This window comes from Cupressus sempervirens, chromosome 9, assembly GCF_028749045.1.
Source record: "Cupressus sempervirens isolate cs-2001-9-10 chromosome 9, ASM2874904v1, whole genome shotgun sequence".
In the NCBI taxonomy this organism is placed as follows: Eukaryota; Viridiplantae; Streptophyta; class Pinopsida; order Cupressales; family Cupressaceae; genus Cupressus; species Cupressus sempervirens.
In genome coordinates this window covers 803,963,307-803,990,488 of record NC_143126.1, presented here as the reverse complement: position 1 = coordinate 803,990,488, position 27,182 = coordinate 803,963,307, and the positions used below count along the sequence as shown (strand labels likewise).

At 35.5% G+C, this 27,182-nt stretch overlaps 1 pseudogene across 1 annotated transcript in view; it reads left to right on the top strand.

Moving 5' to 3' along the window:
• Positions 1 to 26,700, top strand: part of LOC149541143 (cytochrome P450 76T24 pseudogene) — a 32,009-nt pseudogene extending 5,309 nt beyond the window's left edge. The window contains exons 2-3 of the transcript XR_016356540.1: positions 22,697 to 23,694; positions 25,950 to 26,700. The product of XR_016356540.1 is annotated as a cytochrome P450 76T24 pseudogene (transcript). The remainder of the gene's footprint in view (positions 1 to 22,696; positions 23,695 to 25,949) is intronic.
• Positions 26,701 to 27,182: the final 482 nt, after the last annotated feature.

Here is a 27,182-nt window from a genome sequence, read left to right as displayed (position 1 = left end):
GTGTGGATTCATTAATATTCTCAACTTGCATAATTTCAAACAATTTGTGTAAATCTCCACAATCTTCACACTGATTTTTGATGCATTGCACTTTGAATTCATCTGAATCTTCTAATTTATCACATAATATGGACCTCACAAATTGTGTTGTACTGCTAGGGATGACCAAATTAGGATCAATTACTGCCATATTTTTTTAAAATGATTGCAAGTGTAGACCAAATTCAACATGATTTCTACAACAAGAAGTTTCATGCATCTTATTTATGCGTACAAAGGAAGGACGTAAACTCTCAAACATTCTCTGACATATTTTGACATTTGAAAATTCTTGTTTGAATGCTTGAAATAATTCACTTTGAGTTATATCTATGAAATGTTTTGGATGATCAATTTTGGCCCCTGTTTCTTGATCTTTAATTTTTATAGTATCACACCTATTGGAAGAAACACAAGAATGTGTGGTCCAAAATTCAATAACTTTTATTTTTACATCTTCAGAAATCTTGTCTTTTCGAGGAACTCTACAAATATTCACCCAGTTATTCTCAATGTTATCATCTAGCATATTTCTCCTCTTGATGTATCTCTGGACAGTTCTTCTAGATATATGTAGTACATCAAAAAATGCACGTACCTATTTTCTATGTGTCAATTTTGTACTAGATATAGTAGTCATCAATGCTCTACGTGCATTACTCAAATCACCTCCTCGAGTTGTGTTGTCAATTTTGTTATCAGCATTTTGCAAGTTTTCAACTATTGTTTTATTAATATTATGTGCATGGCTTTTCCTGTTATCAACACCCAACAACTCCAAAACAAGTCTCATATCTTTTCTCTTAAATAACTTGACAAATAATTGTGCCTGTCCAAATATACTTTTATCCTTGAAATATTCATCCCACATGTTCTGAAAATGCTTTCTGATAGTGTTATCATTTATCATATCTTTAGATGGAATTTAGTTTTAAAAGTAGTTCTTCATCCAAATCCATCAAATTTTTTATGCTTTCTAATTTGTCTCTATCAATAGAACTGCCAATTTCTTCCTCTTCATTACTTTCATTTTCTTCATGAATCTCATCTTGTTCAGGAATTTCAGTAGGTTGGTTTTGATTATGTTTTGTATGGCCTTTCATTTTGTCATCTCTTATTCTATCATATTTCCTTGATCTTTTCCTTTTACTACCCATTGAATATTTCAATCTATAGAAACAAAAATAAATAAATTTAAATTTCACTAAATATTAGCTAATGGTTCAATATAGAATACATAAAAATAAAAATAAGTAGAGGAGAAAAAAAGCACCTTCAAAATATTCGATCCTTTGCAATATTGATTAAATCCGCAGAATAATTGGTGAAAATTGCTTCAAAATTAATTGTCTTTTGAAAATCCTCTTCCAATTTTCGTTGTTCTGTATATTTAATTTTTTTTTTAAAAGAAAAAACAATTTTATTTTATATCAAACAGTGGCATTAACTGCTGGTGGTTTAATCTGCTGACGAGGGTTTCAACCAAAACCATTTTGGCCAAAACAGTTCTGGCAGAAACGGTTCCGGCCGAAACAGTCTATGTGGCATCTTATGTGACAGCCAAATAAGCAAAAATTAGAACTTCTATAAACATCTCACTTTGAAGGCCAATTTGACCTACTAAATTGAAGTTCTTTTTAAAACTAAAAATATAATTTTGTAGTTCTCAGAGTCACAATTATGATCATATAATTTTTTTTTAAATTTTGATTATGAATAATATGTTATAATTTGAAAATATTACACGTATATATCTTAAGATTATGGAAGATGTCTATTCAAAAATAAGAAAAAAATAGTAAACAATGTTAAAAATTTATTATTTTTTAATGTTGCACTAGATGAGAGAGTCTTCTTCAAGAATATATAATTTGTTTTAAAAAATATGTAGATTTGATGGAAAAAGTTTGACGGGAGAAAAAAAAATTGTCAATTTCTGATAACTTTGACTTTGACCAGTTATAACTTCAAAAATATTAGCTGAATTTCAATTTTCTTTTCAGTGCACTAGGTATACATGTAAACTCTAACATATTCCAAAATCAAACCAAAATATGAACATTTGCATATATTTGTTTGATAGGAAAAAAACTCTATATTTTTAGTATTTTTAAAAAAATTAAAAATACACTTTAAAAATTCAAAAATAAATAAAATTTTCACTCAACTTTTTAAAAAAAAATTATAGACATAAACTTCATCCAATTTTACACATTTCATTAGTTGACATCATCTTCAAATTCTAAGCACAAATGCGACTTTTATGTCGTTAAAGTTGAAGACTTTAAATTTTGATATCCCTTCTCCTTTATAAAAGGTGACACAGGTTTGTGCTTTTACTTGGCCATGGGTCTTATCTCTCTTAATATTTTAGACAACTTATAGTTTCATCTTGATAAGTGTACTACTCCTCAAGAAATGTGGCTCAAGTTCAAGACCTTGTTTGCTACAACTAGTGAATTCAAGGCACTTCAGCTTGAGGTAGAGCTTACATTACTTATACGTGATTCTTTCCCCACCATTGAGGACTTTCTGATGAAATTCAAGCAACAAAGATCATTGTTACAAGGTTGTGGCAAGACAAAGATAGATAAATAATACACTTTCTTGATATTGTCAAAGCTTCGGGAAACTTCCAAAAAAATTCCTCCATCTTTCACTCCACTATGGATGCATTGGGAACTCATTTCACCATGCCAACATTTTAGGAATGTTGTGACTGTTTGACTAGAGAACAAGCGAAGATTTCCCATTTGGATTCTCTATCAAGATCAAAGGCCACAACAATGGTTGCACAATAATCTACAATGAAGAAAAAACATACACTAAAGCCCAAGAGAGATTCAGTTGGTCATGAGCATCCCTCCAAGCCATCTACACAACCTCCTTCCAAACCATAATCCAACCCTAAGAAGGGTAATTCTTCTAAGTATAGTGAGTCTTCCTCCAAGACTAAGAAGTCCACAAGTGATCCTTGCAGTTTTTGTGGCAAGGAAGGACATCCAATTTCCAAGTATTGGAAAAGGTTAGAGGCTTTAGAGGACACCATGTAACAACATCACATCTCCTCTCCTTAGCAACCTTCCTTGTCTATGGGGAAGGGCCATGTTCTTCATGCATGTGCCTTGTCTTCGGGATCATCTTGGATCATTGATTTTGGTGCTTCCCACCATATGACTCACTCACAAGACTTGGTCACTACACTTGTTCATAGTGCCACATCACATATTGTAGTTGGCAACCCTATACAGCTCCTAGTTCTTGATTCAAGTTAGTTTCATTGGATGGTGGTTCTCTTTAGGACATTCTTCTCATTCTTGACAATTCTATGAAACTTCTTTTAGTTTATCAGATTTTCCTTTCTGGCTATGGTAAAACAGTTGAGTCTTCACCACATGATGTGGTTATTTGAGATCTCTTTGATCTTGATTCAGTTATTACTACTAGTAGTGTGGATTCCCAGTCTCACTTATACCAATTTGATGGTTTTGAGAGTCCAGAAAGTGTTGATTCTTTGCTTGTAGCACATCTAGACTGTGTGAGAAAGGTTTGGCATGAGCATTTTGGACATGTCAACTACTACTATTCACAACAAATGAGTACACATGCACTTGTTTCTGGGCTACCACATATCTCTTGCACTAATGGTGTTTGTTGTGGATGTGTTCTCGAAAAGCATCATCAAGATCCCTTTTCTTCGAGAATAGCCACTTATGCTAAGGCTCCCTTGGAGTTGGCTCACACTGATCTTATGTCCTTTCCTACTTTTTTAGGGGCTCGCTATGTGCTCACATTCATTGATGACTTCTCGAAATGTACATGGCTGTACTTTCTCAAGTGCAAATCTGATTTCTTTGACTCCTAAATCTTTAAGACTTTTGTGGAGAGGTAATCTATTTCTTCTCGTAGATGAATATGCATAGATAATGGGGAGAGTATGTGAATCATGCATTCAAAGATTTTTGCATTGAGCATGGTTTACTACATCACCTTTCAGTTCTACACACCCCTCAGTAGAATGGTGTTGCTAAGAGAAAGAACAAAACCTTACGAGAAATGGCAAATTGCATGATTCAATCACAGGATATGTAGTCTTCATTTTAGGCTGAAGTAGTTAATTGTGCCAACTACATTCAGAATATGATGTCCCACAAGGCATTGTGATAGATGACTCCTAAGGAAGCTTGGTCTCATGCCAAGCCTGATGTTTTTGCATTTCAATTTTTTGGCAATAAGGCATGTGCTTTTATTCCTGATGCTCAGAGAAAATCTATGGAGAGGAAGATTTGACCACTTATCTTTGTTTGCTACTATGAGGATGTGAAGGCATATAGGTTGTTTGATCTTGAGTCCAAAGAGATCTTGTTTCGATGAGATGTCCAGTTTGATGAGCTTTTTCATCTTCCTGATTCTCCTTCCTTGGATTCCTCCTCATTGCCTACTCCTTCCTCTTCATATCTTAAGAATGTTTCATCTTCTAATGATGATGTAGATGATGATCCACCACATCCATCTCCACCACCACCACTAGTTGCTCCACCTTTGAGTCAGTTGGTCCTTTGGCAAGAGATCCTACAAATACCCATCATACTCGCACTCAGAGATCTGGTTCTAGTCTTCTGAGTCATGTTATTTCCGCAGATCCACTAAGATTTTTAGAGGCAATTAGACATCCAGAGTGGGATTTGGACATGGATGAGGAGTATTCTTCTTTGATGATGAGTAAAAAAATTAGAGACTAAAGAAAGAGAATGTTGAATTGGAGAAAACCTAAAAGTGGAAAAGGAAATCAATGATAGAATCACAAAATTTTAACAAAGCATGTAGAATATTGATGAGCAATTAAAAAGTAAAAGTAAAAATAATTACTCACACACTCAAGTTTCACATGTCCAACGTAACATACCTTATTTTTTAGGGACACATATTTGTGATTTTGACAAATTTAAATTATAAAATCAATTATAATTTTTATTGATGTAATTCTTAATATTTATTTCTTTATATGATTATGGAGTTTTAAATCTTTCTTTTTAAAAAATTAATAAAAAGAATCTTATAGTAAGCAAAAAACAATTCAAAACAAAATGTAATGTTTTAAATATTTTATATAGCATGCCATATTCATTCAAATCATTGTAGTCACCTAATGTTGCATCAAAAACATATCCAATTCTTATTTTCTAATTTATTTATCATTATTGTATTATTTTCTAATGTATTTATTATTATTGAGATATTTTGCTAGATTGTTTATCATTATTTTTAATTTAAAATCATTTAAAATAAAATAAAAAATAATTCTTAAATAATATTTTTAATGGTCAAATAAAAGTAACAAAATTAGAATTTATGAAGAAAAAGTCTAAATGTATTCAAAAATATATTTAAGAAATTTATATTTACAAAAATAAAATATAAAATATGAAAATAATTGATAAGTAGGAAATCTTTTCTACAACAAGTCAAATTATGATATTGCTATCAAGATTTAATTTTGTAGTTTTTTTAGTCAAAATCATTGACCCATATATCATGACTAGTGATTCCACAACAAGTCAAAGTATGCTATTGCTATCAGGATTTAACTGTGTAGTTTTTTGAGTCAAACTCATTGACCCACATATCACAAGTAGTGATTCCACAGCAAGTCAAATTATAATATTGCTATCATAATTTAATTGTGTAGTTTTTTGAGTCAAACTCATTGGTCCATGTATCATGAGTAGTGATTCACATACGAATCCATCTCTCATGAGAATAAATGGAACACTTAGGGCCCGTTTGGCAACGAGAATACAAGTGGAATAGGCATATTTATATTCTTAAAATTTTGAATTCTCTATTTGGATGCACCAAATCGGAATTGGAATAGGAATAAAATTGGAATACGTATTCCAAATTTGACCAAAAAATGAGCATTTGCTATTCCACCTAAATAGGTGGAATAGGAATATGTATTCCTACTCCATTTTTTTAATTTTAAAAAACATAAATTTTTGAGTCCGTGAATTCCACATCAAATTCTGGGTGACCTAAACAAAAATAGAAATACGTAACCCCATTTTTTATTCAAGAATAAGTATTCCTATTCCCATTTTTATATTCCCACCCTCTAGTACTCATTATAATAAAGTGATTGTATAATCATAATGTTATTATCATTATATACTTCAACATTAATGCTATTATTATTATATAATTAATAAATACTCTCTATATATTATAACATTTTTTAAAAATAATATCAAATTTTTACCATTAGATGAATAATAGAATTTTTTTTCATCCATTTTTGTGCAAATATTTTTCTTTAGTCTGTTTCGTCCGCATACACGTCACATTGTCGACAGAAAACTCGCTTTGTACATTTTCGGCTGCTTTACGCCATCGCATTTTTGCTCTACACAGGTTTCCACTCCCAACTTCTTGATATCCATGACGTAGTTTTTAGGTTTCTGTTCGCATTGCAGTAGCACGCGGAGGCGAATTTTATTTAGTTTTATCATTTTTAAGAGTTATTCACTGACAAAAATGAAGAAAATAACAAATATAAGTTTTCTATAGCATCCTGGGACAAAAACATTCATATTAATTTGAGAATGTAAATTGAATTTTGGGGGAATAGAAATTGGGTTCTGAAATGATTGTGGAAGTTGTTCATCCTTGTTGAAGGATCAATTCCTCCTGATGAAAATAGAAAACTCTTAATATTATGCCTCGAGGATTTACTCAAAGTTGCTGATGTTGGAGGATATCTTGATACAACACTTGGTGAAGGTTTTGCAAATGGGGTTGCAAGCTTTGGGTTTAACTATGGAGGAAACTCCGTAGTTAAGCGCGCTCAGGCTGGAGTAGTACTGGGATGGGTGACCTCCCGGGAAGTCCCGGTGCTTCACCCCTGTGAGCATCACCTAGATCCAATGAGTGCTAAGTGTTCCATTTATTCTCATGAGAGATGGATTCATGTTGAATCACTACTCATGAAACATGAGTCATCGAGTTTGACTCAAAAATCACACAGTTAAATCCTGATATTCACATCACAATTTGACTAGCTGTGGAAATCATCTCCTACTTATCAATTGATGAGCTTAAGGGGCTTTCTACTGAATGGTTCATAAGGCACAACACTTGGTGAAGGTTTTGCAAATGGGGTTGCAAGCTTTGGGTTTAAGTGTGGAGGAAACTCCGTAGTTAAGCGCGCTCAAGCTGGAGTAGTACTGGGATGGGTGACCTCCCGGGAAGTCCCGGTGCTTCACCCCTGTGAGCATCACCTAGATCCAATGAGTGCTAAGTGTTCCATTTATTCTCATGAGAGATGGATTCATGTTGAATCACTACTCATGAAACATGAGTCATCGAGTTTGACTCAAAAATCACACAGTTAAATCCTGATATTCACATCACAATTTGACTAGCTGTGGAAATCATCTCCTACTTATCATCTTGATACAAGTTAATCATGATAGAAGTTTCTAGTTTCAGTTTTGCTTGAAGGCATTGGAGAGGTTTCTCCATACCATGTACATGTTCTACCATAAACTCTTCTAGTATTTACTAAATTCTGATATTGCTATCAAGATTTAACTATGTAGTTTTTGAGTCAAACTCATTGACCTATGTTTCATGAGTAGTGATTCACATGAATCCATCTTTGATGAGAGTAAATGAAACACTTAGCACTCATTGGATCTTTACATGAATCCATCTCTCATGACAATAAATGAAACACTTAGCACTCATCAGATCTAGGTGATGCTCATAGATGTGAAGCACGAGGACTTCTCGGGAGGTTCACCCATCCTAGTACTACTCCAACTCAAGCGCGCTTAACTACAAAGTGTCCTCCATGGTTAAATCCACTCTGCTTGCAACCCCATTTGCAAAACCTTCACTATGTATTCTATCTTATGAACCATTCATTATAAAGCCCCTTAAGCTCATCAACCGATAAGTAGGAGATATTATTGTTATCATAATTTAACTGTGGAGTTTTTGAGTCAAACCTATAACCCATGTTTCATGAGTAGTGGTTCACATGAATGCATCTCTCATGAGAATAAATGGAACACTTAGCACTCACTGGATCAAGGTGATGCTCACAGAAGTGAAGCATCAGGACATATTAAATCAACTATTTTATTATTGGATCTCTGTGAATTTGTACCTTATTCACAGTGTTCAATTATTGTTTTGTCTTGCTTCTTATCTTGATTGGAACAAGTTGAGATTTGCAAAGAATTTGTGATTTAGTTTTTTTATCAATATGCAACCTTCTAAGTGTATCTTTCTATATATTAATAAAATCTCAGGTCTCAGTACCTTTTACCAAAAAAAGAAGTATTTTCACTTGCCATGGCAAATCAATTTTTTGCTTTGAAGGTTTGAGTGAGGGTGGAAGACAATTGAGATGGCCTCTACTTTAGTAGGCAAAGGAGAGAATACCTACAACGAGTGCATTTACATCACCATTTTCGAGTTAAATTTGAGGACTGATATACAACCCATTCCTCATTGACTTCTTTATTGTATTAGCTGGTAGTAACACTCACACGAGATAGAATAGGCATAGAGGCTTCGATATTGAGATTTTGTTTATTTTTAGGCCGACGAGACTAGGGGAAGAGATCTAGTAGTCATCCAAGTTAACTTTGTGCATCTAGAACTCTTAATTTGTATGTCAAAAATTGTCAAATAGTTTTTGCCTTCATTTGCATCTATAATTGTTCTTTTATAAAAAATTAATACAAATTCTAATGTTTTTTAAATAATAAAGTTCATTTCCTAAAAAATGTCAAAATTAAATTTTTTGTTAGCTCCTCCAAAAATAATAATATAAGTTTGAGGCATTTTGTCAAATAGTTCTAGGTCTGGTGCCTTGCTTATGGTTCCATATTTTGGAAGAATGTTTACTAGAGAAGTTGCTTCCACGTTTTGCAAACATGTTTTAACATGTCTATTTTAAATAAAAGCTTTAGGGGTTAATCCTGTTGTAATGGTTATCTGCTAGTGGTTGTCCAACTTGTCTGTAATGGACCAGCCCTCTTATTTTGGCTGCTTTTATTTCAAAAACATGTCTATTTTTAAAATTCAGCTCTATGTCCACTTCTATTCGGACTGATAATATTTTGGAAGAAATAACATTAAGAAAAAAGTTGAACTTTTGAATCATTGGATTGTCCTATGAACCACTTTGTCAAATAGTTCACATGCCTTTTCAAAGCGTACCCATTACGCGTCCCCTTGCAACCCCTAATAATCGGCAGCAGGCTCATACGGAAGGACCAGCGCTTTTCCCTCTCAATTTGATTGTGTCTTTGGAGACTAGAGTCCCTAATACCTATGCTCAATGTGCGTAGGAAACGAAGGCATCTTTATCGCTCTCCTAGTTACCTCTTTCCACCCACTTACTTAGGGCAGGGATAAGGTTCAAATTATATCACATGATTTCCATTCTCCTTTCTTCTTTCTCACTTTCTATCCATTCTTCCCATGTACTCCGCCATTTGTGTTCTATCTTGTAGATTTATTTAATTATTCAATAATTTTATTAATTTTGATATTTAATATAATATTACAAATGTTATATAAATAAGTGTAATTTTAAAGTTGTTAGTATTAATGATGAATCTTTCTAATTAAACAAAATGTAATATAACAAGAGCTCTTGGTGAGCTAGAGTCCTTGTCTTTTGGAGAAGGGGGCTAGACAAGACATATTACATAGCATGGTGAATAAACAATAGGAGCATAAATGTGGAATCATAATAATTCCTTGCAATAGTTAAAATTGCCAAGATTAAAATGTAGTAAAAACTTTGTATGGCATAGTTTCTCTCCATCTCTAGCATCTTACACAAATTTCATGTCTAACCTTGGAATCTTTATCTATACATTGTGTCTTCTTGGCATAGGATATATGTTGCCATAAATGACAACTCCATTGCTATACTAACTTGTCTTACTTAGCCATATTGCCTATAAAGAACCAACTAGTGATGTTTGAAGGTGTGATCAAGGAGCTAAAGAAGGACATGGACGAGTTCAATAAGTGGATTGAAGACTCCACCAAATTTTCTATCAAGGTCATGCATGCATGCTCTGCCACTCTCAGCATGATGTAGGAGGAAATTACTGGTACCAAGGGCAAGAACAATGAGGACTACATGGAATTGTTTGAGTTTCTTAAGGAGGAGTGGACTGCTACATTGCTATCCAAGCAATTGGGTGGAAGTGCTAAAAACTAGTTTTTATGGATTATGTTATGTTTTTCTCTTTGGTCAGCAGAAGTCTGGATTACTTTTAAAACTTTTTAATCAAGACCGGTAGTGTCAGCCCTACATGGTGAAGTGTTTATATTTACTTTTAGTTTAAAGACTTTTCTAATGATACTTTTAATAATTTGCACTATGGTTTGTATTATGTTTTTGATAAAGGTAGAAGTAGGGTTGCTCTCTTTTCCTGTGAAGGTGCTAGTTGCAATTAGTGTACTATTAATGCACTAATTCTATTGTTCCATAGGCCAATATCCTCTTACTGCTTTTATCATTAAAAATAATTGTATTAATTTTTTTTTACCATTAATACTAATATTATTAAGAAATACACCAATATTCAACATAATATTTGTTTTCCGTTAAATTTAAAATTAAATAAAATAAGCACTTTACCTTCTCATAAAATGGTGAGACTTTACAAAGTAAGGTTCAACATTTTATAACAATTCAAAAGGATAATAATAATAATACATTATTTATTTCTAACATAAAAAAATGCTTTAGCTAATAATGCATCGTGGGGCCTCTCCACTTTATTAAGTAAATTTGTTGAGAGAATATATTTGTAAAGGTATAAAGCTCATCAACTTTAATTTTTTAACATAACCTTGAATAATTTATACCCATTGTGATGGTGAGGGTAATGCTTTTAGAGAAGATAGTCATCAATTTAGCCGGTGACCGTCCCATCTTTGACTGATATAATCCGAAGCTTTAATAATCAAACACAAAACCACACCTATCGGTCATCTACTGAGGATTTATTAGTATTGATCGTATAAAAGGAATCAGATTTGCTTTCTTATTGGCTCCATATTATTGATTGCCCACAAAAAGCATTAAAAAAACAAGTTGCTTGAGCACACGAGAGAGGGTACTATCCATTTCTGACAAAGTCTAGTGGTGTGAATGACACTTATTAAATGTTGTTGATAATTTTTCTAATTTTTTCAACTTAAAAAACAATATAAACCCCAGGAAATTGTAGCAGACCAATGGAAAAACAGACATAAATCAGTATAAATTAATTTTAAAATAAAAAGTTTTCTAAACTTTAGAATTTGAATTTTAGAGCAGTACAAATTAATAGACAATGGGTCAACTGAAAACATTAGTACCCTACCTATAAATACGCAGGGACTGATAATAAATTATGTGATGTCACATTAATACATTAATAAAAGTATGATATGATATCTATACTTCCCTTTAAATTTAAGTTTGCAATCCTTCTCTTTGTTTTTCCTCTTCCTATGTTAGATTATTGAGGGCAATCCAAAATACTATTTTTTTAAATTAACATAAACCAAACTTAAAAAACTTACCTTTTTTTTTTCCTAGAAGCTTTATGTGACAAGACTCAACAACAATTACAAATGGATGGCTTTAAAGCAAGTAGGTGGCAAATATCTAGATCACTTTATTTTCCTCTCTACATTTCCTCTTCCTAATGATAGAACACCAAGTGTGATCCTAAATGTCAAACAACAAAGCATCTAACTTGTACACGAAAAAGCTTCCATCTAATAATAAAAAACAGCATCAACATGAATTTTATTACAATGGAAGTGTTCTCGAAGAAGTTGCGGAATATAAATACTTTGGCATCGATTTCAACAAAAAACTAAGCTGGTCTAGCTGCAGGTATAAAAGGACATTAGGTGGATGGAAGGCTTTCTACGCTCTTCAGAATAGGTGTCGTGTGTATATGAGCAATGTTAGTATGCTAATAGAAACCAAATTTAAATAAAGCTTCTACAAACTAAACAAAATTCATAAACTTCAAGATAGACTAAGATGAGCTCTCAATTGAGAATATGAGCCATTAATGGGCTCTCTCAATGAGAAGCTCTCTTGTTGAGTAGCTTTGTCTAAATAGATAGGATGTATGCTCAAGCTTTATGCTTCAAAAAGGGCTTCAAATGGAGTTGGAATTTGGGTGTGAGTGTATGGTTTTGATCTAAAATGGATTCTCAAAATGGCATTATGACTTTACTTCATAGATTGTGTTATTTTGCAAAGGGGAAGGATCCAATTTATAGGCAAGAGGCTTGAGGGATTGAGGGCTAAGATGCAAGGATGGGAAAAAGCTTATGGAGGGCTCAGATTGCATGAGAGGAGAGCACATGGATTGTGCTTCCTTATAGCCAATCAAGGAGTGACACATGTCACATGGTGAGAGGATGGAGGAAAGGGGAAGGATGAGTCAACAAAGGAGGCTCAAGGGATAAAATCTTCATAAAGACCCTCATAATGACTTGTAAGAGCAATAAAAGGGCTTGTAAGAGTCATTTATGACCTAGTGGACTTCAAAAAGTTTTATGGTTGAGATATTTTGAGGGTGATGAGAGCAATTTCGACTTGAACTTGATTAGGAAGGTTTTAAGCTTGTTTAGTCTTGTGCAAATGATTAGAGGATGGATTAGAATGGTTTAGGATTAGCTTAGGGATAGGCAAGTGGATGGCATTTAATGAGGGTGGGTGAAAAAGGAGATATTTGTTAACTTTGGCTTGGGTTAGTAAGTTTTAACCCATGTTTAGGGAATGTGACAAGGTTAGGAGGGGATTAGGATTAGGTTTAAAGACATCTTCTAGAAGAGTCTAGATTTTGGATGAGGATAAAGACTTTCTAGAATAGTCTAGAATTTCCTAGGATGAGGATGAAGACTTTCTAGAAGAGTCTAGAACTTCTTAGGATGAGGATAAATTATATTTTTAGGAAATAAATAAAGTTTTATTTATTTCAAGGGTTTGGGTTGAGGAGATATTTATTAAAACTTTTTTAATAAACATGAGGATTAATATTTAACCTTAATTAAATATTTTGAGTTGGGATTAGGGGTAGGAAATGATGGGATTAGCCTTTAATCAAAATTAAAGAAGGATTAGAAGATTTTGGAAGAGGTTATTGGTCATAAGGAAATTGGCCAAGTTTTGGGCAAAAAATAAATTTTTTATTTATTTTAGGATTTTTGGTCAATTTATTAATTAAATAATTAATAAATAAGGAAATAATGTTTAAATAAGATTTAAACATTTTTGGGAGGGATTCCTTAATTAAATATTTTTAATTAAGATAAAAGGATTTAATGGCATAAAAATTAATTAATTAATTAATTAAATAATTAATTAATTAAAAAATGATGATGTCATCGGGAATTTTTCAGAAAATAAAAATACTTTATTTTCTAAAGGATTTTTAGATGTCTACATTTTGCCCCTCTTTGACGTGATGCTGCAAGTGGCATGACATCAAAGATAAGAAAATAAGATGCCCAAGGCTAGAGCAGAAGAGGAGAGAATGGACTACGAGTTGCCCCCTCAAGAAGGCGGCGGGGAGAGAAAGCGAGGCTCGATGGCTTCTTGAAAAGTACAAGAATCTCGGATGAGCAAGGAAACTCAGATTGGCAAAGAGAAGGGGCTAAATTAGCTCAAACTCTCACTATGGGAGAATGATAAAGGAGAATCAGATGCACAAGAGGAAGCAAGCTTAAGACTTTAGGGAAGGTGGAGGATGAAGGAGCAGAGCGCTATAAAAAGGAATCCAGGATAGGGAGATGGATGAGGGGATTATAAAGCTGATGCAATAGGATTTCAAAGAGTCAGATTGGTGGAAGATGGGTTTCGGAGATCCCTAGGACTAGGATTGTGGATCTCGAAAGATGAGGCTTGGTGGATTGATTTGGATTGGTGGATCCCTAAGACTAGGATTGTGGATCCCTAAAGCTAAAGGTGAGGAGTGATTCAAAGAGATACTGATGCATAAGCTGGGGTAGGAGAGACGGATGTAGGATATGGATGGGGGATAATGGAGATGAAGGGAATCCATTGAAGCTTTTTGAGCGGGGGGATACTTCAAAGAGAAGTACCACCATGTAGTTGAGCACTAGATTTGCTATAGGACTATTGGTTAATTTCCAAGGTTACCAAGAACATCAAGGCCTTTTCACCAACCATCCAAAGGACTGACAAACTAACTAAAAACAAACACGCAAGGATTGCCCCAACATCACACATGAATCCTAGAGGAAGCAGCGTGGAAACGACATTGGAGAACCCACAAGCAGAAAAGAAAAACAAACGAAAGACCTAATCAAGACCTTACGCTCTAATTGCCCCATTCGTAGCATACCATGATATAGAAGATCGTGGCAACCTTGAGGAGGGAACAAGGAGATTGCTTGGAAAAGATACTTCAAGACCCAAAAGGGAAGATCCCAAATCAAAAGAAAGCAAAAATCCAAAAGAGAACTGTTTGCCAACGAGATGGGTAGGATGAGGTACTAACGGACCAAGATCAAACATGAGGAAAGCTATATCCTACAAGGATCTATCGAAGAGCACCTAAGCTGGTGGATCTAGATGAGTGATGCGTCTGGCAAGCTGAACTAAGAAGGATAACACTTTGGTGACAGGAGATCTAGCTAAAGGATGCATTGGAATAGCTAACCAAGATGTGCGATGTGTGCAAGATGCTGATCAAGGAGGAACTGACAAAAAAGCTAGATAGATACAATGGTACTAAGCTAAAGAGGATGTACAAGCTGACAGACCAAGATATTTACAAGTGGGCTAAAGCTCAGGATGATAGGATAGCGGAATGGTTCGATGTTGTGCAAGATGCGAAAGCTAAGGGTGGGGTGATAGCGAAAGATATGGATTTGGCAGGATGCATCCAATGATGATGAGAGATTTTGTGACCAAGGATAGCTAGAGGAGCAGGATGAGATGGCTGGATAGGATGGTAGATAGCTAGGATTATGATGGATATAAAGAGATGACATTGGGTTTGCATGAGGATAGCCTAGAGCTAGATACCAATGACAAGGGAGGATGGACAAGACAAGATCTCCAAAGAATATAGTGCCCCCAATTAGAAGATAACATGTGGAAGGAGGTCTTATGATGGATGTGATAGGATTGAAGCTAGGATGGAAAAAGCTGAAGGGGCTAGGGAGATGGATGATAGCTGAGATGATTGGCTGAAGCTACATAAGATTAGTGGATGGTGTGAGATGGAAGCTGGAGGATGGAGGATAGGTGGATAGATTGGAAGATGGATTTGGATGTCAAGAGATGACCAAAAGCATGAGGGTGATAGGCTAAGCTGGGGATGGCAAGATTACGCATGATGCTTGTTTGCCAAGTTTTCATCATGGTACTTGTCCAAGGCGCTTGAATTGCCAAGTTTTCACCAGTGGACGCTTTATTTTTCTTTTCTTTTTTTGACTTTTTGACTTTGGACTTAGCTGGAATGATTTTGGCTTTCTTCAGCTATTTTGGCTTTTTTGGGATTTTTCACTGGCTATTTGGAATGTTCAATTTTGTTGCTAGCTATTGGTACACCAGATGTGTGATTTATGCAATAGATCGGATTAGATGGGATTGATGGTAGGAGATGGAGGGATGAAAATGCTGGAAAGGAACATGAGATGGGGATGCTTGCAAGAGCAACATTGGCACATGTTGGGACGGGTGTGAAAAGAGCATATGGGGGATAGATGGTAGATGCGGGTGTGATGGAGGATTTGTGGAAGCGTGCTTGGGGATATAGGCACCCAAGATGGAGTTAGGAGATGGGGGACATGAGTCACTAGATGGGGGATTAGCAATGGTGGATGCCATTATGCATTGGGTTTCAAATTTTTTCTTGGGGATCCACATGGTTTTGGATTTTCTTTTCATAGGCTTTTGCATTGTTTTGCATTCTTTGATTGGATTTTGCCTTTTTGGAGTATGTCTTTTAGAATAGACATATGATTGCCTAGGATGTGGATTTTTAGCTTTATGCGTTTTGAAGTTGGCATTCACATTGCTGTGGTAAGCTTTGGGAAGATGGTTAGGAGAAGCTTTGTGAGATGGAGAGGATATGAAAGAGCATGTAGGGGGATGATGATGGATGATGTGCCCTGATATGTGCCTTTGTTGATCTTGCATAGAAATGGATGGAATAGGATTTTTACGATGGCTGATAAGAGGATGGAGGATGGTAGATTTTGGGACATAGGGACCCAAAATGAATTTAGCGGATGAAGGGGGGATATGGTAGGTTGTTTTGGGTTGCAAAGATGGTGGAGGGGGGATGACATAAGATTTCTTGAAGGAGTGATGGGAGGCTGGCATGGTGTGCTTGGAGATAGGCTTGGTTTGGGGGTGTGGTGTACCAACACCTTTAGATGGTGAGCCTTTGGATACATATCCAAGACCATGAAATCCTAGATTTTTTTGTGCAATAATAGGCTCTCTGATTCCTTGCTCTTGTGGTCCTAAACCTTGACCTTGATAATGCCATCGATTGAGCATTTGAACAAGCTGAGGAAACTTTTTGCTTGCAAAAAATGGTAGAAGTGATTTATTAGGTGTATTGCAATGGGGAGATACTGTTCTTAATTCTTCTGCTGAGAGAGGGCCACCATGGATGAATGTAAGTGAACCAAGAGGGTAGATTATAGATGGTGGAATAGCTTGGATAGGTGGTAATATGGAAGCATGGAGCGGGGCAGATGGAAGGATAGGATCTTGATGTAGCTGGTGGGATGACAAGATATCTTGTAGTGGAGGAGATATGGCTTGAGGTTTTGGAGATGGAGGAGATGGTGACTGCACTATGGATGGAAGACATGGTACGATGATATCTTCATTTATGCTTTGGGGGATGTCAACATGCTTTTGGGAAGGATCTTGATAGGATTGGTTTGGAGTGGATGGTGCGATAGGAGGTGAAGGGATGGATTCTTCAAAGGCAGCGGATGGATAGATGGGAGATTCAGTAGTGGAGATGGGTGAGTAGAAGATGGATGCATAAGGGTCATTACGAGAGATTTGGGAAATGCTTGGAGGCGATGTAGATAGGATTTGGAGGGATTTGATAGGTGGTGGGATTTTATTGCTTGCGAGAAGTGGAAGGATTTTAAGCAATTTGATGGATGGTATGGGGATGATAGCTATGGGAGATGGAGGTGATATTATAGATGGGGAAGATTCATCACTGACTACTTCACATGGTTGGATTAGATGACATGGCTTATCGACTATTGGAGGAAACTTTTCTTGTATTTCCTCTAGGAGATTCCTTGGAGACTCGTGTGTCGAAGGTGGAGGTGGATTGATAGGAATAGCTAGTGTGATGGGGGTGGAAGATTGGAAGCTTGGTTGATGGGGTGATGGAGGGGAAGCTGGAATATCAGATGGCATGACTAGATAGTTTGGAATAACTCTTGAATTTTGGGGGATGCTTGGGGGAATGTTTCTAAGGCTTTCAATATACCCGTCATAGTCAACAAGATTTTCATCATCATTGGAATAGGAGGTGGCGGGAGCAAGGACAATGCGACCAAACACATCATGATAGGATTGGTACTTCATGCTTTGATGGTGAGTTTGATGGGGATGGGGTCTTGCGTATGGATGAACACGGATGCTCATGGTTGGATTTGGGTTAAGCACAGATTTTGGATTGGCTGATGAAAGATTTCCTAGGGAGAGTCAAAGTTGCATGACAGACCTAAGGAGGATTGGCTGGAGATTTTTGGCTTTCCTGTGGATGGAAGACTTCAAGGGAATGCTGTCAAAAAGTGAGAGTTTTGCTTTCCTATGCGCTGGATTGGTGGAGATTGTGTCAACTTGAGGATAGACTAATGATCCTATGGGCATGACACGAGATTGACCACTTGTGGATCCCAACCTTTAGCTCAAGGTGATGAGGGATGCAAGTGACAAAGCTAGATTACCCTAGACAATGCTCTGTCAGAGGGATAACCTTGGTGAGATTGGTTGATTGGTAGGATTGATTGGATATCAAACTCTGGCAGAGTAACAACAACTCTTTAAAGGCTTGGGTGATTTTGGATTGGGTTGCTAGCTGGCTGGGGGGATGATTTGGATGGACTTTGGATTTGGAATTGTTCTAAGGAAAAGAACTAGATAGATTCGGTTGCAGCGGGGGAGCTTGGATGATTGTCTGATAAGGCAGTGACTACGCTAAGTATGCCTTGAGCTGGGAGATTTCTGCTTTTCTAAGATTTTGACCAAAGTTGGCAAACATTCATTCAAAAGCTATGAACAAACAAGCAGACAAAATTTTGGAGCAAGCACGTCAAACACACCAACATCCTAGGAAGCTTTCTACAAGGATGAAATTTGGTTTAGCTAGGGAGTCCTCGATATACGCAAGGTACGTGAGGCCCAAATCCGTAGATGAAACCAAAAAGATGTCACACAGCCGAGAGGAGCGGTAACCCACTTCTCCTCTTTCACTTCTCAAGGGTATAAAGTTCCTTGAGGCTTAGCCCGAGTGACAAAATTTTGATCCCAAGAGAGGTGTCTTTGGATTCACCTCCCAATTTTTATACTCCGCCGGAACGCTGGAGTTGAGGTCGTCCCAAGGGGTGATGAAATCCCCAAGCAGGCCTCCTAAAAAGCTAAGACAAGATTTTGGATCCTAATCTTATGCACCCAAGATTGCCTCGAAAGACGACAAGGGGAGAGAAGACTTGGATAATCTTGGGCTAAAAAACAGAATTCTTTTCCAACTGACGCTTAAGTTTTTTGATCTAGACTTTGCAAGCACTCATGTTTAAGATACAATGTTTATTCCAACTTTGAAGCATCGACAAAAATAAAATCGATCGAAGAATGTGAACAAGAAGAAGAGTTAGGGTCAACAAAAGCAAACTCGCATGCCCAGAGGCCCTCCACGTCAAGTATCGATTGATTTTTCTTTAAGGCATTCAAGATTGAGTGTGAGTTTATTTTAAGTCCAAAACAAAGGTGTGTGAGATTCGATTTCAAGCGCGCGCCCGGAGGCCCTCCACGTCAAGATTTGTCCAATTTTTATGCCAAAATGAAGTGTGAGCGAGATTAATGTGCATTCAAAGAAAATTTGATTTTAATCCATGGCATTCAAGAGTGTGTTTAGCAACATGCATTCAAAGACAAGTGATTAAACATTCAAGTTTTTTCCTTTGAGCATTCAAGATTGAGATTTTGTGTGTTGTTTTAAGAACTTTGAAGTGCTTTGTTTTAACCTTAGATCATTCAAGATTGTTTTTTGGACTCAAAAGTGAAAATGACTCTTTGGACTTTGGTTTTCATTCAAGATTTTGTGTTCTAGTTTGCATATTTTAAGCCCAAAAATGATATTCCTAGATTGTTTTGATGCATGAAAATCCTAAGAAACATTCAAGATTTTGCAATAAGACATTTGTTTGGAACAAATAACAAAGCTTTTAGGACAATTTTTGGCAACCATTTAGGACTCTTAGTTTTCATGAGATTTTTTAAAAGAACTTTAGTGTGCACTTAGTGTTGATTTTGAACCTTTTGAAATGGAAACTTGAAGTTCTTTTTAAATTCTCAAAAATGAAGTGTTCCTAATTTTGCATGAATGCATCTAAAACCTTGATGTTGCAAGGATGCAAATGATTAGATTGGTTTAGTTTCACTTGTTAAAAGATTTTTTCTTTCTTGCAAATTTTTAATTTTTCAATGGATTTAAGTATGATTTGGGGGTTCATTTTAAGCACTAAAAAGAAGTGTGTATGATTTTGCTTCCTTAAAAAAAAATGGCCAAGATCTCCCACAAGAAGAAGAAGAAGAAGTAGATGGAATAAGAAGAATATAGACAAGAAGAGGAAGAAGAATTTCAAGTTCTTTGTCCACCTATAAGCTTGAAAAATCTGCAAACACTATGAGATAGATTATGAATTCCTTTGTCTTCTTCATGCTCATGTGGACCTACAAAACCAATTTATACAATCCTACCAATCACAAAAACAAGAAAAATTAGCCAAAATCAGCAAATAACATACAAAACTTGACTAAAAAAGCTAATGAAGATGACCCATGCGGGGTCCCACCGGGCGTGCCAAAATGTATATGAGCAATGTTAGTATGCTAATAGAAACCAAATTTAAATAAAGCTTCTACAAACTAAACAAAATTCATAAACTTCAAGATAGACTAAGATGAGCTCTCAATTGAGAATATGAGCCATTAATGGGCTCTCTCAATGAGAAGCTCTCTTGTTGAGTAGCTTTGTCTAAATAGATAGGATGTATGCTCAAGCTTTATGCTTCAAAAAGGGCTTCAAATGGAGTTGGAATTTGGGTGTGAGTGTATGGTTTTGATCTAAAATGGATTCTCAAAATGGCATTATGACTTTACTTCATAGATTTTGTTATTTTGCAAAGGGGAAGGATCCAATTTATAGGCAAGAGGCTTGAGGGATTGAGGGCTAAGATGCAAGGATGGGAAAAAGCTTATGGAGGGCTCAGATTGCATGAGAGGAGAGCACATGGATTGTGCTTCCTTATAGCCAATCAAAGAGTGACACATGTCACATGGTGAGAGGATGGAGGAAAGGGGAAGGATGAGTCAACAAAGGAGGCTCAAGGGATAAAATCTTCATAAAGACCCTCATAATGACTTGTAAGAGCAATAAAAGGGCTTGTAAGAGTCATTTATGACCTAGTGGACTTCAAAAAGTTTTATGGTTGAGATATTTTGAGGGTGATGAGAGCAATTTCGACTTGAACTTGATTAGGAAGGTTTTAAGCTTGTTTAGTCTTGTGCAAATGATTAGAGGATGGATTAGAATGGTTTAGGATTAGCTTAGGGATAGGCAAGTGGATGGCATTTAATGAGGGTGGGTGAAAAAGGAGATATTTGTTAACTTTGGCTTGGGTTAGTAAGTTTTAACCCATGTTTAGGGAATGTGACAAGGTTAGGAGGGGATTAGGATTAGGTTTAAAGACATCTTCTAGAAGAGTCTAGATTTTGGATGAGGATAAAGACTTTCTAGAATAGTCTAGAATTTCCTAGGATGAGGATGAAGACTTTCTAGAAGAGTCTAGAACTTCTTAGGATGAGGATAAATTAGATTTTTAGGAAATAAATAAAGTTTTATTTATTTCAAGGGTTTGGGTTGAGGAGATATTTATTAAAACTTTTTTAATAAACATGAGGATTAATATTTAACCTTAATTAAATATTTTGAGTTGGGATTAGGGGTAGGAAATGATGGGATTAGCCTTTAATCAAAATTAAAGAAGGATTAGAAGATTTTGGAAGAGGTTATTGGTCATAAGGAAATTGGCCAAGTTTTGGGCAAAAAATAAATTTTTTATTTATTTTAGGATTTTTGGTCAATTTATTAATTAAATAATTAATAAATAAGGAAATAATGTTTAAATAAGATTTAAACATTTTTGGGAGGGATTCCTTAATTAAATATTTTTAATTAAGATAAAAGGATTTAATGGCATAAAAATTAATTAATTAATTAATTAAAAAATGATGATGTCATCGGGAATTTTTCAGAAAATAAAAATACTTTATTTTCTAAAGGATTTTTAGGTGTCTACATCGTGAAGCGGAGTTGTGGGATTGGAAAACTATTCAAACCTTGTTTGGTCTTCTTGTGCTGCCAGTTGTTCTTTATGGGTGTGAATTATGGGCCAGCAGCACTACTATAGCACAATGGAAACAAATCGAAGGAATCCAAAAGCGCTTGATTACAAGCAAGTTTAAAATTAAAAGCACTGCTCCATATGACATCATGCTAAGTGAAATGGGGGCTGCGCCTATTGAGGCACTTGCTATGGTTCACCTTTTAAGCTATCTAAAAAGAATCGAAAAAATGGAAGAGGATAGATGGCCGAAAGTTGTCTTTAGTGACACACTATGTAAGCGAAAAAGGACATGGATGCAACAAAACATCAAGTGGATGAGTAAATGGAATATTCATTTCAATATGTGCCCCACAAGTAATAAAGAAATAAAGGTCTTTGTTATGGAGAAATTCTACAAGAGAAATTGGGGAAGCGAGATTGGGAGGAAGAAACTATATTATATAAATGAGTTCAACCCCACTTGTGATCAACTCGAAAAAGTGTACATAGGAGCCAACATTTCTTGGAGAGCTAAAATTCTTATTGCTCAGCTGAGAACCAACTCTCACCAACTTCGTTCTGAGACCGGGCGTTGGAAGAGGCCAAAGGAGGCTTGGGAAGAGAGAATTTGCAGATTTTGCAATTCTGGGAAAGTGGAAACTGAACAGCACTTTATTCTAGAATGTGAGGCCTACAAGGATAGCAGGGATAAGTTTGCGGATACTATATGTGACAGTTCTTGGCATAACCTGTTCAACGAAGAGTACATTGAGCAATTGGGGGGGCTCATCATTAGTCTACACAAGAGGCGAACAGCGCTACTTAAGTCTGCTTGAGTTGTCTTGCTATCCCATAGGCTATTTTTGGCCTCGTGGACGTTAAAATTTTATCTATCTATCTATCTCTTTTTTTATGAAGGTCATCTACGAAATGATTTTAGTTTCGTGATATGGAAGCACGCGCATTTGGCTAAGCCTCTTTAGCTAAGAGACAAAGACTGGGCGGTATCCATTCTCTCAACTCCATAGTAGGCATGATATCGATATCACCATTTATTTCAACATCAGATCCTTACACTCAACAAATTCATCGTTTGCTTTCTACTCCCTGACAGCCATCATCTCCCTAACTCTCCTCTGCCTCCTCAAGACCCTGAGAGCCAATCCACATGGCACTCGGCTGCCACCTGGACCGAGTCTGTGGCCTGTGATTGGCAACATCCACCAGCTAGGCAAGAGCCCGAACGAGTCCCTCTTCCAGCTGGCGAGAATCCACGGGCCCCTGATGACCCTGCGCCTCGGATGGCGGACAACTGTCGTGGCCTCCTCCCCCGCCATGGCCAGGCACGTTCTCCAGACCCAAGACCCCTCCCTGTCAGCACGCACAGTCATCGACGCCGCCACATGTCTCTCCTACAGCGACCACTCGCTCGTCTGGAGCGACTGCGTGCCACGCTAGCGCACCCTCCGCAGGATCTGCGCCGCCGAGCTCTTCATCGCCAAGCGCCTCGAGGCCCTGCACCACCTGCGCCGGGCCCAGGTCAGCAGCATGGTGAAGGCCATCTACACCTCCACGTCAGCACCAGTCGATATCGGCCACGCGGCCTTCCTGGTGAGCCTGAACTTGGTGGGCAACCTGATATTCAGCAAGGATATGTTTGAGTGGGACAAGATGTAGGAGTCGCGGGAGTTCAAGGAAGCCCTCACTCAGATGCTTGTTATTGGGGGGAAGCCCAATTTGGCGGATTTTTCCCCTTCCCTTAGGGCTTTGGATCCTCAGGGGATAAGGAAGGAGCTCACTAAGCTCTTTAGGGTTATGTTTGGGATTTTTGACACGTATATCGAGGAGCGGTTGCAGAGGAAAGGGCAAAAAAGTGAGGAGAGGGGGGAGGAGGAAAAGGAGAAGGATTTTCTCGATATTTTGTTGGAGAGTAAGAACAGGAGTGGGGAGAACTTTACCAAGTATGAGCTCACTCGCTTCTTTTATGTAAGTAATTTTTTTCAGCTTGGGTTTTCTGTGTTTGATAGACCTTATTAAAAACTTTCATTTATTCAATTCGCAACAAATAGTTTGGTTAGGATAAGGATACGTGCATCTATTCTCGTATATTATAAGTTTGTATTTTGATAGACCCACATGATTTAGATAACTTTTTAGATCTCATAGAGTGTTTAGCTTGATGGATGTTATTAAACGCTTTCTTTCATTCATTTCTAAAACAAACAATGGATCAGTTCGGTTAGGCATAAGGGATCTGAGAGTTGTCAATCCTAATTATGTGTATTATAAGTTTGTATTTTAGTACATGGTTTTTACAAGTTTTTTAAGAAAGTGGTCATTATATATTTTAGTATTTTTAGTAGCTCTTTTTGTTTTTAATCTATGATCATAGCTCAAGTATTTGTTGTAGAGAGTTTTTTTTTTCTCTTCAATTTTTTCTTGTTTGATGGGCGCTATTACAAACTTTTATTCATTCACATCAAACAATGGATCAATTTGGTGAAGATAAGAGATCTGGGAACCTTACATCCTAATTTGTATTTTAATATACACGATTTGACAACTTTTTAGATTTCATAGATTGTATTATAAGTTTTAGAGAGTAGGAATGTGATTGGGGGGAACATCGCCAAGTATGAGTTCATTCGCTTCTTTTATGTAAGTCTTTTCTTTTCCTTTTCCTTTTTCGACTTTACTTGTGTGTGTGTGTGTGTGTTTGTTGTATATTGGTCGATATTAAAAAGTTTCATTCAATGTGTACTTTTTCCCTTAAGTTAATAGAATTGGTATCTTTAATTTTTAAAAAGTTTCATTCATTTATCCTTATAAATGAACATGGACCTGTTGAAATAGAGTTAAGGATCTAGGATTTGTTCACCATGATTTGGTGTATTATAAGGTGGCATTTCGGTATACATCGTTTTGACAACTCTATAGAGTTGTTCAATGGATTTAATATGAATATCTTCCATTGATTTATTTAATAGAACCCTTTTATTATTAATTGAGAAACTTTAAATAGCCCTCTTTAATATGAATATGGCTTAAATGTTCGTTTTGAAAACCAAATGTGTTTTTTTTTTCCTTTTTGATAAAAAAATTTATAACGTTGATTCAATAGATCAAATAACTTACGCTAATTTATATAATAACCCCTCCTCATCACTAACATAGGAATTTTCAAATAACCTTTGTTAACATGCATATCAAGCATTATTCTAAAAATAGAGCATTTTTTTTCCTTATTCTCTATGGAGTTAATCATTAGAGTGTTTACTTAACATTAATTTATTTAGTGGTTCCCATTTACCACTTAACTCTCTTTAATATGACTATAACTTAAATAATTGTATTAGAAAGTGAGTAGTTTTCTTATTGACCAAAATTCTATAAAGTTATTCAATAGCTCAATTATTTAACACTAATTTATTCAATAGTTTGCACTCACCTCCAATGGAGAAAATTTAAATTAACTATCTATCATATGGCCATAGACTTGAGTATTTTTTTTTTTTTTAAATGATGAACTATTTTTTATCAATCTAAAGTATATGGAATTAGTCAATTCTAGTTGTTAAGGCTACAAACAAAATACCTCATTTCACTTTGATAAAGATTTAAACCCAAAATTAGCAGTGTCTAAATGACAACAATTTTGATGCTACAAAATTAAAGAACCTAACTTATAGAAACCATCACTCAAGAGGGTTCATTTAACACAAACTTTTAAAACTTTTTTCACAAAGAAAACATTTACTACCTCGAATCTTATCGATCTTTTATCAAAATTATTTAATTTTTCTTTTGAAGATAGTTTCTTTAATTTCATTATTGTTTTTATGAACTTCTAAATCATAGAAATGTTCGAGGTCTAAACGTGTTGTACTTTAAATTTCTACTATATAATAAATTTGAATAAAAATTTAATTATAAGGTTTTTAAAACAATTTATTAAGGCACAAAAAGATTTAAGATATTTTTAAATCTAAATGAATTTAGTGAAGATTGTTTCTTGTGAATTTAAACATCAATAATTAGGTCATAGTTAAAATTCATATAATATTATTTTAGAAATTTACATGATTTTTTTTTCTTGTATTGACCTTCCTATTGGATCTTATAGCCAAGTCTTTGGAGTAAATTAGACCTTTACAAAGAATGTTTTCTCAAAGATTAAATCTCTAGCTCTAGCTTTGAGAGTTCTAAAAACATATTGATTTAGAAGTTTGCTATGTTTACAGGACATGTTCACTGTAGGAAGTGAAACAACTAGTACTACAATTGAATGGGCTATGGTAGAACTCATATGTAACCCAAAGGTAATGGAAAAGGTGAAGGAAGAATTGGACAAGGTAGTGGGGAAAGAAAGATTAGTACAAAAAAGTGATATTGATAACCTTCCTTATCTTCATGCAATAGTAAAAGAAACATTTCGTCTACACCCTGTTGCTCCCCTTCTAATCCACCATAGAGCTCTTAACTCTTGTGAAATAGAGGGATATGTTATACCTAAGGATGCTCAAGTGTTTGTGAATGTTTGGGCAATTGGAAGGGACCATAATGTATGGAAGGAACCAGAAAGGTTCTTTCGAAAGAGGTTTATGTATTCAAATGTGGAATACAAAGGACAAAATTTTGAGTTGCTTCCATTTGGATCAGGGAGGAGAATCTTCCCAGGGCTCCCTTTGGCCCATAGAATAGTTCATGTAGTAGTGGCTACTCTCCTTCAATGTTATGATTGGCAGATTCCCAATGGACAAAACCCAGAAAAAATGGATAAGAGTGGAAAGTTTGGACTCACACTACAAAAAGAAAAACATTTGGTTGTGATACCCACACCTCGCCTACCACACCATATCTATAATTGATTTCTACAAAGAAAGGGAAAATATTATTTTCTTTTCTATACAACCATGTCTATTTATCCCTAATCAGTTACTTTTGTATTAATCTTTTCTAATATAAGTATCAAGCATGGATACTTTAGATGTTGTCCCTTTTGCTAACTTGGTTTATCTTGCATGCTCGAGAAGTAGTAGTTAATTTAGGTGGAACAAGCTTTTAAAATGGGTTTAGCATCGAGATGGATCATCCATGAACCTTATTGGAGTGAATAATGTTATTTTGTCTTGGTATTTATTATAACCAAAATTTCAAAAAGGAAATCATGTTAAGTAAGGTCACTATACCTAAGTTACGCCCACATTTTCTTAGTCATGTCATTCAAACCATTGAAATTTCTATTCTTTTTTAATTAAATGTGAATTTTAAAGATTATCAAATTTACAACTTTAAAATGGTATGTTATTTATTCAAATCTAATAGTTTTATAATTTCAACATTTTCGGTTATTCTCGACTTTATCCAAGATTTTGAATTTTTGCAATCAAATTCTCAAGCTAGATGTTATGTGAATTTCAAGTTGAAGTGCCAAATTTAAATTATTTAAAAATTGGAATTTTAAGTTTTATAAA